The 13,487-nt window shown below is 36.4% G+C and overlaps 1 protein-coding gene across 33 annotated transcripts in view; it reads right to left on the bottom strand.

Moving 5' to 3' along the window:
• Nucleotides 1-13,487, bottom strand: part of kcnma1a (potassium large conductance calcium-activated channel, subfamily M, alpha member 1a) — a 368,217-nt gene that overhangs the window by 268,546 nt on the left and 86,184 nt on the right. The window lies entirely within an intron of this gene.

Below are 13,487 nucleotides of genomic sequence, written 5' to 3'. Positions count from 1 at the left end.
ATGTTTCTTCTGGAGAAAGTATTATTTGTTGTTTTTTTTCTAGAATAAAAGCAGTTTTAAATTTTTCAAAACTATTTTAGGGACAAAAGTATTAGCCCCTTTAAGCTATTTTTTTTTTCTCGATAGTCTACAGAACAAACCATCATTATATAATAACTTGCGTAATTACATCAACCTACCCAAATAACCTAATTAACCCAGTTAAGCCTTTAAACGTCACCTAAAGCTGTATAGAAATATCTTTAAAAATATCTAGTAAAATATTATTTACTGTCATCACGGCAAAGATAAAATAGATCCATTATTAAAAATGAGTTATTAAAACTGTTATGTTTAGAAATGTGTTATTAGGGAAATAATAATTTATAATAATTAGGGAAAAAGATAAACAGGGGGTCTAATAATTAAGGAGGGCTAATAACTCTGACTTAAATTGTGGATAGATAGACAGACAGACAGACAGACAGACAGACAGACAGACAGACAGACAGATAGATAGATAGATAGATAGATAGATAGATAGATAGATAGATAGATAGATAGATATGAGATGTATGACACTGTCACATGAGCAGCAGTGCGATGTGGATGCAGGCCGAGGGCCATAGTGCCCCACCAGTGACGACATACAGGCACATCGCACTACTACTAGTGTGATATTGCGTTTATACAACAGTTCGATGGCACAATCATGTATATACAAAAGAAAATCAAACACGAAGAGTCTAAAAATCCTTTTGTGTGAGAAACTACTTTCTTTCACCATTCCTTTATACATTTGCAGCTAACGTTAGATCAGCAGAAACATTTGCTACTTCACCAACATTAATTTTACACCTGTTTCACACCGCACACGAGAGCAGTGCACATAGGCAGAACGTTTGCTGCGTGCATACATTATCCAGCACTGCTAGCTCACGCTCCGCGCTCATGCGCTGTTTCTGTATGCGGTATGAAAGCTAGCGTAAAGCCCAAAGTGATGACAAAACAAGTGATTTTGCTGACATTTTAAGATTATAAGGCTGAACTGTATGAAATGCCATAAGTCTACAGAGTTTTTCCAGTATTTCTCTGTTGCAATAAGGATATCACAATAACTATCCCCAAAAAAAGCCAAACGACCACTACCAGATTACTGCTGTGTTTGCGATAAGGAAAACATTAAACACATGCAGGCTTTTCTTCATTCTTTCTTTTCACTGGACTGGTCTGCAGTAACAGTAAGACTGCAGTAAGACTCATTAGAAACAAACAGATGGCCAACCAAAAAGTAACTCAGGCTAATACAGTCCAATTTTACACTCAACACACTACAATTACATGATATAAATACAGCACTGCAACACACAAAAGATGGAGATTGACCTAGAATTTAATTTACTGGTTTAATAATGATTTGATTAGCTGTAGTTAGAAAATTTCACTGTTTTTAGACTCTAAGGGCCTATGCATTCTTTCGCCATCTTGTGAATGAACAGCGTCAACAGGCTCCACTCTGGGATAGGCTAATAGTTGTCGCTGTCTCTCAGAAATTACAAATATTTTAAAATAGGCACTATCCTTATAAATAAACAGCATAGTTGCAATCTAAACAACTACATTCTCGACTAAAAAAAGCCCCAACAGAACATTATGTTGTCCAACAGCAGCAATATTTGTCAAACTGTAGAGTCTCCTCTGATTATATATATATGTATGCATTTTTTTCTGTAAATAAGGTTGCTCTTACACCTGTACATTTTACAAAGTAAACAAAAATTCCTTAAAAATATGCAAAATAATAAAATTAAATACAATGGGAAACTGGGCTTTAAGCATCTTTACTGAAATAATTTAACTTGATTTGTTTCCTATTAAAGCTACTAAAGTCCTTCAGTGAAGAGCACTAAGTGATTTTGTCCTTGTCTTTGTTGCTTAATTAATGATATGCACAGTCGGCGGCAGGAAAATAGTGCACATTCTCATTTATTGTTTCACTCTAACATCACATTTTGATGCATTTGAACAAAGCCAATATTTTTATTAAAATAATATTTTAGTCATCAAAAATCTTCACAAATCTAGAGATAACAAATTTAAATTAATGAAAAATCTTTGTCAAAAAATTAAAAACTATAACATTTAACAAAATATATGATATTTCAGAAGTTTCTACTCATTTTTGAACTGTTGTTGTAAGTTATTTTGATAGATTAGATCCAGAGTTGGCTTCAGTACTGACTAATCTAACGTATATGCAGAAATAAAACATTGTAAAACATCCTATAGAAAGCTATTAATTTAAAGAGAGGTCTGTGAGGGGTGTCCTCATATATGCTGAGCAATATTCAAATGTGTTGTTTTGACTGCTAATTTAATCATAACTTGTGCATGCAATAGAAAAGGTAAAGCAGTAATGGACTGGGTGTAGATCTGAAAACCTTCAGTGTCACATTCATTCAGCACTATTTTTGTCCGGTTCTACAGCTTGACCCATGCTATAGTTTGACAGTCTAAAACCTAGATCACTTAAACATCAACCTAGTTGTCAGGTTTGTGACAGCTGGGACAGACCAAAGATGCCCAGTTAAAAGAGCATCTCTCAGACTGGCTGGCGCTCAGAGAGGTGCTGGTGGTGTGTAGTCCGAGGCAGGGACAATTCTGATTCACAGCCTCAGGCATTCGCTGTGGCATTATGGAGTTGCTAGGCATAGCTTCACAGTCAGGTGGGTGGATGAAAATACAGCCACCATGCGCACTGTGGTGCAGCCTGATGCTTGAGGAGGAATCACCCAAATTCAAGCGCAGGATTGGCAGGCAAATAACACGCTTGGGTTACAATGCATAAATAACAGCAGGTAATATTCTAATTTCTGCAACAGCACAACAATCTTTTGAGCATCTCTCTCTCTCTCTCTCTCTCTCTCTCTCTCTCTCTCTCTCTCTCTCTCTCTCTCTCTCTCTCTCTCTCTCTCTCTCTCTCTCTCTCTCTCTCTCTCTCTCTCTCTCTCTCTCTCTCTCTCTCTCTCTCTCTCTCTCTCTCTCTCTCTCTCTCTCTCTCTCTCTCTCTCTCTCTCTCTCTCTCTCTCTGCTCAGCGGGATCATGTGCTGAAATGGAATATCAGTATGATGCAGAAAGCTTTTGTTTGGAAGCAGAATCCAAGAATAGTATCCAGTATGGTTGTCGCGATACCATTAATTCATGTCACAATACTATATCAGCTGAAATATCATGATTCCAAGCAGTATTGCGATACTGTAATTCATAACTCAAATCCATGAAATAGTTCATGCTGTCCTGGGGGAGAGCCCTGAGCTCATAAGATCCTCAAGCCCAGGGCTCCCTCTCGTTTGCAAGGCGAGAGGGGTGTTTGATCTCAGGTAGATCTCAAACTCTCATGCTGTATTAGCTAATGAACAGATAGTGACTGCTCTTAAAGGTGCAGTAGGTGATCTGCCAAAATGCTAATTCGTTAGCTTATTAGCTTTGGACAGCAGGGGAAGGACTGTGTTTCAAAGCCACATCTCCAAAAATCATGAACACGCTCACCGAAACACGACAGCAGAAACCCACTAGCTTATGTCATTCGACAGTTAGAAGTGTGTGCAGTGGTTGGCAAGGCGGCGTACAGGAATTACACTCATTACTAAGCCATACTTACATGCTATTTCAGAGCGAATAATTAGAGTAGCACGGTAAACAATATCGGGAGCACGTCACAGGCTGTCATTGTTTAGAAATGACCCAATGTAAATATTTAAGCAAATTCACCTCAGTAAAGCAGGCTAGGCAGTATAACACTATTTACTGATGTTTTGTTGTTAAACAAAATATAAATCTACATTATCGATGCTCTAAAGGGACCTTATGAAACAGAAAATAGTTACATCAATCATTCACTGGGAGATTTCAGTGGCTGAACAACAAGTCTGTGCATATAACCCAGTTGTACCAACATCTTCAGCTCTGCGTGAAGCTAAAATAGTTTTAAAACAGAACTTTACCTGTCTAACAGAAATACTTCAGCCATGGTGTCGTCCTTCCTCCACCGTGCAAAAGTAACTCCAATATTGATTCAGGAGTGTAAAAGTTTCAATTCAGCATTTGAGTTTTCCGCAACTGACTGTCTTGTGTGCACGCCTAGATGAGCGTGGTGCATTTAAAACACGTGCACACGATACAGTCACAGTTGCGGCAAACTCAAATGCTGAATAAAAACCTTTTAAACTCCTGAACATCCGCTAATGATATAACCAGATATACATGAACAGAGATGCACAAAAGCCCAAATCTGCATTTGTTGAAAGACAGTTTGAGCTACTTATCGGAATTATGGGAGATGTCACTGGGTCACTGTGCCACCCATCTAGGATCGGAGGAATGGGGGTGGAAGGAGGGATTCTTCAAAATGAAGATGGCTGTTATATGAAACTTAGGGTATTTATAGTGGCTTATTTTCAGATTGGCGAGTAATAAATTGGATCCTCTCAGAATTAGTTTATAAGTAAACTTTACAAAGAAAAATGTCTGAAGTACTATATTTTATTTGTTATAATAGGCCTATTTAATTAGTAATTCCCTTATTATTAAAAAAAGTATTTGCACATCTCTTCACCTAAAATGTATTCAGACCAACAAAAATACATTAAAATAAAGATAAAAGTTATACCAAATGAAATTAGTTACAAAAAGAGCATTTTTCCAACAAATGTACGCTATATGAAGTGGGCAAAAATAGTTTTTTTTTTTTCTGTTGCTCTTTTGGGTTTTTCATCTATTGTTTTTTAGGTATCAGGTAAGAATCCAAAGTATTTAAAAATTCCACTGTGTGTTGTTCTTTTTAAGAGATTGACACTAGGCTTGGGCGGTATTTCGGTATTATGGTAAACCGCGGGATCTAAAAATAGCAACGGTGTCAGTTTCAATACCGTTATACCGTCATAAAATATTAAATATCCTTTATTTAATGCCTACAAAAACGTATGTGTAGTTGTCATCACGGGACAGTGTGGAGGAGAGAGAGAGAGGAAGAGGAAGAGGGAGAGGGAGAGGGAGGGGGAGAGGGAGAGGTGACGTGACGTGTCGCGCTTCAAAGTGTCCTGCAGTTTGGGAGTTTCGACTGAACAGAAGGGAGACGTGGTTAAAATGAACGAGAGGTCTGCATTAGAGCTGAAGATCTTTGCCCGAACCCGGCGAGACTCGAAAAAATCCAAATCCCTGCATTAAAATCCATCCCTGCAAAGGTGAAACAAACGATGATGAAGTAGTAAAAAAAGCGAATTATTACAGCGGTCAAGCCAGTCACTAGCTCAAAAAGAGCGCATTCCAGCCGCAGGTATTTCGCGGTCGCTCATACACTGCGTATTACGGTAGAGCCCTAACCCGCAAGCTGACAGGTAAAAAGACGAGGCCTCTCGCTACAGTAAAACTGCTGTCATGGAAAAATAAATGGATGTTCCTGACTGGTAGAAGATGAACAAACAATCCAACCCAAAACTTGCAAAATCAGCCAGATCAGAACTCTGCATCTCGACCTGTAGCAGCAGGAAATTAAGGGTGTTCAGCTGCTGGATGCACCATGAGTGAGAGACTGCGCTAAAGCCTGTGGATTTAAATGTTCCTCCACAAACACACGTAGCCTAATCTTGGTGAGTAAAGGGTTTTTCAATTATAAATAAATATTAATTAAACCATATAATCATAATGTAGACAGAGTATACAGGCTAATGGTGGCATTATTCTTTTAATATTCAGCTTCACCGCCGCCTTAATGCCAGATTGTGAAGAGAAGTGGTGAAACAAACCTTGCACAGCCTTTATCTTAATTTCGTTATTGCCAAAATACCCGTCATCATTTAGTTTATTTTAATTTGATTTTTTAAGAAAGATTTTTTTTCATTTGTGTGTAGGCTAATTTAAAGACTAAGTGCATGTACCTAGACCTATAAAGTGCTGATATGTTACGATGTTACAAAGGACTTACTTTATTTCTTTGTTCCAACTTTCAAGTGGCATATAGCCTAGTCTACGTTTGTTACGAATAAATGATGTTAAAACATATAAATGACTCATTCTTGAAAAAATGCAATAGATCTGTGTGCATGAGCACATTTGAATAATGTCGGGCTGTGAATGGGTTTGGGCTTTATAAAGCTGTCAATCAAACTGTACCTGTCGGACTCGGGACCTATCGGGTATAATTTTTATGGCCCGATTACAGCTCTGCATTCCCGCTACCGCGGGAGCCGGCCAGATTTCTTATGGTGTGGGAGTAAATTTCTGAATAAATCGCGGGAGAGATGTGCGTGTGTGTATGTGTGCGTGTGTGAGAGAGAGAGAGAGGGAGAGAGAGATAGAGAGAGGTGCTGTGCGTCGCTTCTCTCTCTCTCTCTCTCTCTCTCTCTCTCTCTGACCACGAGCCTAAGGTCGCATAGAAGGTATTCAGTTTCTGAATGGTTTAGGCTCAAGCCAACAGCTTGGTGACGCTGTCTGAGCCTTACGTCATAATTTTTTTATTACGCCGGTAATACCGGAAACCGGGGTAAAATATGGAGGCGGTTTGACGGTATCAAAATTTGGATACCGCCCAAGCCTAATTGACACGGTTGTTGTTGCTATTAAATTATTTTGACAGACGCAGAAATGAACGGATTCAGGTTGAAATTGAAGCATCAGAAAATGTGCAATAGGCTACCATAAAAGGCACAAATTCTACAAAGTTTAGTAACCTTAGAAGGCTCCATAGACTATTAAAATAAAATGGTCTATTGTTGCACAAACGTGAACATTTCATTGACTTTTCCATATGCAACATTATGTATTGTAGACAGACTGTTAATGACAATACTACTGTTTACAAACTACAGTGGCACCACCAGTATTTTGGAGCCATAGTATCACGATACTACCATAGTACCAGTAAACCGTGCAACGCTAGTATCCAGATGATGTCAAAATAGAGTATTGCTCATTACACAACTAGTGATGTGCTGATATCATCCCTTCCCATGACAATTAATTCTAATTTTACACTACAACATTTGTACAACAATTTTCCTGATATAAAATTAATAAATTCCTTGCATATCTTAATGTAAGACATTGATTTAGTGATTTAAACTTTGGCTTTATGAAAAAAAGTCTTCAGTTTTGCATTATGTTAATCCTTTGCAAGCAAAAACAAAACATCTAAGACTGGACAACAACTCCACCTTTAAAACTAATTATTATTTATTAATCTCCCTGTAATTATGTAATAATTCCCTCAGACTGCACAGAACATGAACCTGCCAAAAAAAAAAAAAAAAAAATTCATTTTAAGAGCTTACAGGTGACTTGAATCACAGAAAACACCCAGGCTGTTTCTCAATTTGCGTTCTTTAGTGATCTTGCGTCCTCGTGTTCTCGTGTATTATCATCATCACTTTCCAAAGTTCAGCTCCAAAACTCAATACTGCAAGAACAGAGGACACATAAAAGTTCCCGCATGTGTTCTTGATATTGAGGACGCATAGATGCAGACTTGAACGCAAAACTCACATGAGAAGTCATTGCAACTGAATAAAGGAGGTGGGAAGAGCAGCAAATCCATATAATAAAAATCTAGATTTATTATTGAAGTTCAGAGATACAGACCATCCTGAGGGATGTAAACAAAAACAGTGGTCCCAATGCATTTCCTGTTTTACATTTTTACTTTATATAGCTTCATATGAATGGCTCATACAGCATTTTTCTTTGCAGCAGATTGCCATTGACATTCTGGAATACACCATGCCTACAAAGTAAGGTTAATGTTGGCAGTAAAAGCTACACGAGAGTAGAAAAATCTTCAATATAGTTGTTGAGTGTTGCAATAATGATATGTCTTACGTTATAACTAACAGGCAAAATAATAATAATAATTTTGTTATGATCATACTAAGTAGGGTTGTCACAATTCTGGAATTTGATACCAATTTGATACCAAAATTTAAAAAATGTCTATTTCCAGCAAACATTTAAGTACTGTGGAGCACGTTTGTAAACAATGCTGATTTGCCATTGTGTTCACATGCTCAACAGAAATGACTGTGATTGGCCGTAAAGGTCATCGGTTCACCGATGTCAAGGTACAAAGATTTAAACCTTTAAAAGTTCAAACTTAGATATTGCTGGGTAATATTAGCAGGTTTGGCATGCTTTCTCAGGAGAGAATACTGAGCTCAACCCTGAAGATAATTGAACTCAGGGATCCCGCCTGGTCAATGAGCATGTAAGGGGCTATGAGATCAGGTAGTTTTTGAGAGTCTCCCTTGTTAAAGGAGGAAAATGGAGGAAAGGGGGAGATGGGGTGGATGGGTGGGGGGTTCTTCAAAAAAATGAAGATAAGGGATTAAGGCTAGACGGCTATTTGTAGTGAGCTTAAAATAATCAGATTGGTTTGCTAATGATAACCGAATAGACCAGCCGCAATCAATCATATTACGTGCTCCTCATGAAATTAGTTTGTGAAACTTCAATTTAAACCCCACGAATGACTGAAAACCTCAGCAGAAATTCTGATTCTTATTGACTGTTGTCAATTTTCTCTCATTAGTGTGTATTTTCAAATCTAGATTCACCTAAATAGCATCTACTGAAGAAGTGGGAATGACAATAGTCAAGGCCCCATCTGTTGATTAGATTTAGATAAACAAACCAATAGGGTTGGCTCGATATTGTAATTTGGTACCAATCGATACGAAATGTTAAAAACGTCCATTTCCAGCAAACATTTGAGAGCTGTCGAGACTACAACCTATGCATGCAGCATACAAAATTATCTACATTTATTGCACATTCCTGCAATATGGATATTGCATATATTATTATTGCGATAATAATATTTTTTTCAATAAACTGTGCAGCTCTAGCTGGCACTGGAAATTTGATCAGGGTGACCTGTACGGAACCATACCGCTTACTGTAAAAAAAGCACTAGTTTAGTCCAGGCCTAATTCCAGGTATAGTCAGACATAAGAAAGCAAGCACATCCCTAGAGAAAATCCTGCACTCTGCCACTGCCACTGAGGACACTGCGCTGTGATGGAAATATGCTTGGTTCAGGTGTGAACATAACTAATGAGAGTCTCAGGAGGGCTGAACTATCAACAAGACGACACAACAAACATTAGCATTGTGCTTGTTCATTGCAACGTAGTCCATGAAATAAATTAGGAAAAAGCAAACCCACTGAAAGAATGAACAGAAAAAGTAAGAGTTGTGAGTGTTATCCCAGGCCAGATATACAACTGTCTCTCTTCAAGGGTGTGGTATCCAGTGAGGCTGTAAAAATCATATATCAAAGACTGGCATGCAGGTTTTTGGAGACTGGCACCACAGGAGATCCAGACAAGACCATCTGGCTCCTGACGGCTCCAGAAGTTGACCACCGGCCCAGGCATACTGAGCAAAGGTTACACAGTGTCACCAGACACAAGTCAAACTGACTGTCTAGTTAAACAGCTAAAGTAAGCATATAGTGAGTTGGTAGAACAACAACAATAACTCTTAAAACTGAACACTGTACAATTTAGGAATATATAAGGCATCAAGCATAATTGTGATATGATTTCCTTTGCAATTCATGGCCAGTTTTTCCAACATACTTTAAGACTATTTGGTGTGGACCTTTGTCCCTTTGTTTATAAGAACATTTTGAAATTTTAAACATAATGCATTAAGTTGGTAAAACTTGAAAGCTTTTACCAGTTTCAAGGGCCAACATGAAAAGTAAAAAGGCTTTGCATTGACTTAAATCTGGACTTGGTAAACTCAAACCTCTTAGCTTCGAAAGTTTCTAAGTTTCTCAACAAACTAACAGTGAACTATAAAAAAAGCTGGAAAAGGGACTATGTGGGTTTACCAAAACTGAAATGCAAAGATGTGAAACTTCATACTAAGCAAGTGTGACATGAGAATACTGTATAAAAAACAGGACAGTAGAACACATAAAGGAACAGCAGCATACTTTTCAAGTCAACCTCACTTTAATAATAGTGAAATATGAAATAAAACCAAACACCATCTTCTTCTTTAGTTTGTCTCTTGATCAATGTTTTGCTTTTATTTGTTAATGCCGCTTTCTTCTTTGTTCTCCTACTCAGCACTTTGGTCAAATTTGTTTTTAAATGTGCTTAATAAATAAATGTTGTGTTTTAAATGCATTATTTATACTAAATTAATACAATTTATGCATATATAGTGTTTTTTTTTTTTTTTTTTTTTTGGTTTCTAGTCCAAATATCTGCATTTCAAAGCAAAAACAAGCTTATTTTACTCACCCTAATAGCAGATCATTTTGCTTGTTTTAAGGAAAAACTTAATTTTCAATTATTTCCTCTGAACATAAAAAAATATTTATACTTAATTAGGAATTTTGGATTTTTGATATTTATACTAGAAACGAGCTGATGCAAAGTGCAAAGTAAGAAAATAATTTTTGCATTGTTATTACTGTACCTGAATAATGTTAGACTCCCCGGAAAACTGCCAAATAGAGCTATTCGTCTTGTGAAACTGCATTCATATTACAATATTTGTCACAGAAAAATAAAACGTCACAATATCAGATTTATCCAATATCATGCAGCCCTAAACATATAATAAAAAACTATAATCTTGAGTCACATGACACAAAATGAGAGCCATGACTACACCAAATTAGAAAAGACAAAACGTATCCCGTCCATGTCTACTACTGATACTGGCACACATGATTTCTCATAAAATCAAATTACATCCCATAATCATTCGCTAATGGGGCGGCTGGTGTTTCAATGATTTGATTTGTCAAAAAACAATGCCAAATAAACTAGTCCTTAAATGTGAGCTTGTTGTTCAGCAGATCAGATTTCTCTTTGGTTCATGGGAACTTAACCTTCAATCCACAATCACCACGGGAATGGGTCAACAAAGGTGTGCTTCGCCTGTCCATCAAACTCCAAAATATAACCCCAACTCCTCAAGCCTCCTCTGCCACATTGCGCACATGCCTGGACCTGTCACTTGGTGTAAATACTGTAGTTGGTGTGCTGTGCCCGCAGCGAGTACACTCGGATCAGATTTCCTTCTGATCGGATATCACCATGTGCTCAGCCTGGCCTGGAAAGTAAATCTTCGAGTGTGTTAGCAAAGCCGTTCAAGATCTCAATCTATCGAGCTAATGGGAGCTATTAAGGGAAACTCAAATGAAATCATTTAAAGCACCTGCGATTGTCAATTGTAATCAAGCACATGAATAATTTTAAGGTTTTTTATTAATTACTTTGACAAAATTAACTTATTCTACAAAATTTCACCTGATTGCAAATAGGCACGGGAGGATAACCAGTTTCAAGGTTTACCGTGGTTTGTAAAAGTCAAGGTTTCAAAATCGTGAAAAGTTTCTGTTGTATCATTCCTACAGTATCTGGAAAAGCAAATCTCTTTCATTCTTTCTTTTGTTTTCTTTCATTCTTTCGTTTTTTATTCCTTTTTTTTCTTGTTTCATTTGTTATTTTGTTCTGTCTTTTATTTGTTTATTCTTTTTTCCTTCCATTTGCTTGTTCGTTCATTCTCTTTCTTTTATTCATTCGTTCCTTCACTTTCAATCATTCATTAGCTCTCTTTTTTTAATTATACATTTTTTCTTTTATTTGTTCTTTCATTCTCTTTCTTTCATTTATTTGTTCTCATTCTTTTTTATTTGTTTGTTCTCTTTATTTTTCATTCATCGTTCATTAATTCTCTTTGTTTTTCATTCATTCGTTCATTTTCTTTTTCATTAGTTTGTTCATTTTCTTTAGTTCTCTTTCATTCTATCATTCAATCCTTCTTTCATTCATCCTTCCTTTTAATTCTTTTATTTGTTCTTTTTTCTGTTCTTTTTCACACTTTTTTTGTTTCATTCGTTTATTTTCTTTCATTTGTCCATTTATTATTTTTAATTAATTTGTTTATTTGTTCTTTCATTTATTTCTTAATCTTCTTTCCTTTGTTTGTTCTGTCTCTCTTTCATTTGTTCATTCTCCTTTATTCTCTTTTCTCTTTCTTTCATTAATTCGCTTTTAGTTGTTCATTTATTCTTTTTCATTCTCTTCCATTCTTTCATTCATTCTCATTTATTAATCCTTTATTTCTTTCATCATTTCATTCTTTATTTTGTTCATTCACTTTTTTTCTTCGTTTTTTTGTTCTTTCATTCTACCAGTTTTATGGGTTACTGCTGTTTATAAAAGTCAAGGTTTTAAAACTGCAATAATTTTCTGTTATACCATTCCTACAATATATGTAAGTTTTTTTTTTTTTCAAGGCCATTTTATTTTGTATTCTAGGGCATCAAACAAAAGCTGAAGATGAAGATAGCTGAAGTAAATCATTTAGTTTAATTAGCCTGACATGTTTACTGTTCCAAAATATTACAAATGTTTCTTAAAATAAAATATATTGTGTACAATGGGTAAAAATAAGTATGTTTTTTTAATCATATTTTAGTGCAGTAATCACAAACTGTGAAATTGTTATATTTTTATCCAACGTTATCATACCGTTAGAATCTTGTACCTAATTGCAAATAACAACAGTCACATTTTTGGACTCAGCATGGCATTAACAATCTCATTTTGACTCAAATGAGGAGGTTTCATCTTCAATTAAAAAAATTAAATAAAATCAAGCACACTAAACAAATACACTGTAAATGTGTCAAGTTTAAAGCTGATTACTGCACAGGAACTGCATGCTAACTCCAAAAAAAAAAAAAAAACACTTCTCTAGCGCCACATTTGAGAGTAAAAGCTGCGAGTCGAAAGAGAGGTGTGGTGCTGTGTGCGGGCTCTTCGTGTGGGTAAAGCCATGAATTATACATAAGGTCTCAAAACTGATGGCTGTGCAGATCCGAGCAGACAATGTAAACAAGAAACAATTTCTACTTCATTTGAGCGCTCCGTGTGAGCGCGGAACAAGAGGGGCTGTGGAACAGTAAGCCATGGGATATTCCGTCAGCTATTTTGTTCACCTGCGATGCAAAAGCCTGAGCCATGTAGGGCAAATCCAGCCCTCTTCACCATGCAAACAGACAGACTGCCTGAAGCAGGCTAAGGCCCAGCAGTCAACACACTGAATTTAGTGTGACCTTGTTTCCTGACCTCAACATTGTTTTTCCCCAACAATCTGTTCTAGGTCATACAGGCCATTAAAGGTCAGCTAATTAAGAGTTTCCACTCACATTTGCTGGCTTTTTATGAATTTCTTCAACAGCTAAATTGGTTGTATATATCCACATCTGCGTTTATCTCGGTTCATAAAAAAGTTTCTTTCTCTTTCTCAATCTGTATTTCTTTTGTTCTCTTTCGTTTATTCTTTTGATCTCTTTTGTTTTCTTATATTTTCTCTTTTTCTTTTTTTTTCTCAATTTCTCATATTCTTTCATTTTCTTTTTATCTTTTGATTTCTCTTTCCTTCATTCTCATAATCTCTTGATTTCTCTTTCATTCTTTCTCTTTTT

This window comes from Danio rerio, chromosome 13 (assembly GCF_052040795.2).
Source record: "Danio rerio strain M-AB ecotype USA chromosome 13, GRCz13ab, whole genome shotgun sequence".
Lineage (NCBI taxonomy): Eukaryota > Metazoa > Chordata > Actinopteri > Cypriniformes > Danionidae > Danio > Danio rerio.
This window is presented reverse-complemented; position numbering and strand designations above follow the sequence as displayed.